The sequence below is a fragment of the Cebus imitator genome, unplaced genomic scaffold (assembly GCF_001604975.1).
Source record: "Cebus imitator isolate Cc_AM_T3 unplaced genomic scaffold, Cebus_imitator-1.0 Scaffold42, whole genome shotgun sequence".
NCBI lineage: Eukaryota > Metazoa > Chordata > Mammalia > Primates > Cebidae > Cebus > Cebus imitator.
Window position 1 is genome coordinate 13,533,180 of NW_016107357.1, and position 4,275 is coordinate 13,537,454.

Below are 4,275 nucleotides of genomic sequence, written 5' to 3' on the forward strand. Positions count from 1 at the left end.
GCCTTCCAGGCTCAAGTGATTCTTCTGCCTCAGCCTCCCAAGTAGCTGAGATTATAGGCACGTGCCACCACGCCCAGCTATTTTCGTATTTTTAGTGGAGAGACGGGGTTTCACCATGTTGGCCAGGCTGGTCTTGAACTCCTGACCTCAGGTGATCCACTCACCTCAGCCTCCCAAAGTGCTGGGATTACAGGCATGAGCCACTGCACCTGGCCTACAATATGAATACAATACATATTTCTACTCCTAAATTTCTATATATCACAGAGAAAAATCAAAGCACAACAGAAAAACAAAACAAAAAACAATGCAAACAGACAAATAATATAAAGCACTTTCCAAATACTATTTTTCTTACTTCAACCACTGCTGTATTATTTGTCCTCATTGAAATGCTCATTGTTTTTCTTATTTCACTTAGGAATTGTCTCCTTTGGCTAAATGGATAGCTATCATGGCCTCACCTTTTAATAGCTCGATAATTTTGGTCATTCTTAAGAGATACGGGTGCAATGATATGTAGACTTTTTAAAGTTATCTAAATTTCTGTTGTGGAAGATTTCATATCCTGTGCTTTTATTATTATTGCTTGATGAATTTCTTAGCTATTGTCAGATTTCTTTCTCTAATCATGCATCTACGTTCGAAATGTCCTGGTATTTTCCTCATATCTCACATTCCTCGAGCCGCATTCTCTTACCCTTCTTTGAGCCGTCAGTGAGTGTTGCAATCTCTCCCATCCCAAAACCAGAGCACCTCTGGGGCAAACAAATGTTTTCCCATGTTCTCATGGTGTTCCCAAACAACTTCTTCCCACTCCCTTATATGTGTATAGTTTCTTCTTTTAAAAAACTAGTCATCTTGATTTATTACTTATTAAACTTTTTAATCTTCAGAATTTACCATTTTAATGGTCTCTGCTTTGATGAAAGCCACATTTCACTGTTATTTTTACATAAGTAAAAGACAGTGAAAGGATTTTTCTCAAATATAACTCAAATATTAATTAAAATTTAGGCAAAAATATCTATTGCAACAAAAATACAGAAGTTACATCAAAATGGCAACCACCAGCTTATACCCCATTTATTTTAAGCAAAAAAATTAGTACGTAAAAATTTTAAGATAGGGGCCAGCACCCCATGTGGCAATCCATTGTTGTGAGACTTGATTGACATCACATTATTTTATAATGCTTTGTGGAAATAAATATTAACATACACAAGGCATGATCCCTTCCATTCACTTTTTCCTGAAACTGGTTCTGTGGGTTGCAACTGTTGATTTAGTTACATTATGTCCCTTATTGCAGTGTTCCTAAGTTCTCTCGCTCTTTTTCCCCTGTCTCTTTCTCTCTTCCTCTTCTGTTTTTCAGGCTTTGGCTTTCTCTCTTTTTCCTTCAATGCAAACACAGTTCTGGAAAAGACCAGCTTGGCTTCACAAAATGATTGTCATTCTTTCTCATTTTTCTTTCTCTTGGGACATACACAATTAGGATTCTAAAAATGTAACACTGTGTACCTCTGCCCATTCAAAATGTCTGAGAATATCAGAGCAAGCTGAACCGCTCATGAGACACCGCTTAAATGACTTGATATACTGACTGTGACATCTTATTATTTAATTTCCATGTGCTCATATCTTCCCCAGTAGATTGTAACTTTCTGGAGTCTGCAGCCTATTAATCTTTATAAGCACCTCCCACCCAAAGTGTAACACAATGTTTTACACTTAGATGCTCAGTATGTCTTTATTGAAGGAATAGCTATCCCACTTAGCTGCAATTCTCTTCAAATCCAGGTGGACATTTTCCAGTTTCAAGACCTATATTCTTTGATGCTTTAATCTATAGCCTTTGCCAAATTCTCTCCTTATAAAATAGTGATAAATCAACGTTTCCCCTGCCAATATTTCACTGGAAAACATGATCTAGGTAACGACGGGTTAGCAGGCTGTGGGGGTGTAAGACGCTGCAGCATTTCCCAGCTATTCTCTAGAAAACCTGCTTCAGAGCTCTCCCAGAGTATGCCATTATTACTTCCTTGCCAAAACCTGCTTTCGCTTCTTCATTCTAGAAATTGGGATCATTCTGGATAGATCGTTAGGCATATGACCTGGATTCATTATCACCCATCTTACAATTTCATCTAATTGTGATTACATTTTAATTTTTTATCAAAACAACACAGAAACTGTTAAACAAAAACACTGTTTTATTATAGGACTTGTAATAAAAGAGCAGTTCCCTCACCACACTTTTCTGTTTCCCAATTCCCACACCTTAAGTGGCATCACTTTTAACTCTCTCAGCTATGTCTTGTAATTTATACCTTGTTATTTCAAAACAGCATCTTGCCTTTGTTCTGAACGCTCTAACAAAATGCCATAGACTGGACGACTTATAAACAACAGAAATTTGTCGTCCACCATTCTGGAGCTGAAAGTCCACGATCAAGGCTTCCTCAGACACCATCTTACCCCAGACTCACATGGCTGAAGGCGCTAGCTAGCTCTCTAAGGCCTCCTTTAGAAGGGCACTAATATCACTCAGGAAGGCCTTACCCTCATGACCTAACCACATCCCAATGATTCCACCTCCTAATCACTTTGGGGGTTAGGATTTCAACACATGAATTTTGTAGGGAACATGAACATTCAAAACATAACAGATTTTTTGCCCCTGAGGTGGCGCCTCTCTCTGTCGCCCAGGCTGGAGTGCAGCGGTGCAACCTCAGCTCACAGCAGCCTCCACCTCCCAGGTTCAAGCAATTCTTCCTCAGCCTCCAGAGTATCTGGGACTACAGGCGTGTACCACCATGCCTGGCTAATTTTTTATTCTTATTTTTAGTAGAGATGGGGTTTCACCATGTTGGCCAGGCTGGACTTGAACTCCTGACCTCGTGTATTATTTCTATGGCACGTTCTTCCCCTTCACTTTCTAGCTTTTCCCTTTCTGGAATGTCTACTAGTTAGAGATTAGATCTCCTGGGTGAACCCTCCATTTTATTTATTCTCTCTCAGTTTCCTTGTATTTGTCTTTTAGTTCTAACATTTGGAGACCATTCCTTGCTTTATTTTTTAATCAACTTATTAATTTAGAAAAACCTACGTTAACATATTTTACTTTTCAAAAGCTCAGTCTTGTTCTATGAATCTGAAAACATCTTTTCTTGCTCTATGGTTGCAATATATTCTCTGCTTTCTTTGAGGATAAAAATTATATACATTTTGAAGGTTTCTTCTCCTTGTGTTTCTCTGTTTCCTATTTTAGATGGTGTCTCCTACTATGTTGCCCAGGCTGGTCTCAAACTCCTGGGCTCAAGCAATCTGCCTCAGCCTTCCAAGTGGTTCCATGCCACTGATTGTTATCTTTCATGGTAGAGACTTTGCTCAGATGTCCAGTAAACCTTGTCTGCCTTTTTATATTTAAGAGAAAGGAATTAAGAAGTTGAAGGCAAACTCTGTATGTGGAGGGAGGATCTGTTGGCAGGTGGGTTTTACTATCAGAAAGCCAACTTTTTCCCTGGAAGACACCAAAACGTCTATACATGTAGGTTGTTTTCTACGTGACCATCTTTCTTTGCTTCTTTTCTTTCCTGCCTTCTTTTGGATTGATCGCGTATATGTTATGATTCTGCTATGACTGCTCAAGTATTGGCTCATGGAGTAGACTTCTTGTTTTACTTTTCTATAAGTTGCTTTACGTCCTAAAATATACATCTTTGATTTATTACAGTCTATCTTCAAGTAATATTAGACAGCTTCCTGAGCAGAATTTTGTTCTATCCTTAACATTATTTCGTTTTTTCTTTTTCTTTTTCTTTCATTTTTTAAAAAAGATGGAGTCTTGTTATATACCCAGGCTGGAGTGCTGTGGTTATTCACAGATGTGGTCACTGTGCACTGTGGCCTTAAACTCCTGTGCTCAAGCGAGCCTCCTGCCTCAGCCTCCCAAGTAGCTGGGACTGTTGGTGCGGCAATGGTGCTCAGATGAGTTCATTTGCTTTTACTGAGTTCATTTTTTCCCCCTGATAAATGTATGAAAACTCTGAAATTCTCTCTGGGCATGCTTTTATTATGTCCCTTTAATTTTGACAAGTAAATAACTCACTGTAATTCAGTTCTATGTATTATAGCATTTATTATGATTTATCTTGATCTCAAGTGTTTAGGATAGTTCTTTTTTTTTTTTTTAGTTAGTTTGTACAATTTAGTTTAGGTATTTAATTTAGTTTACTTATTAGCTAAGTCATTTAGTTTTATTTGTTTAGCTCC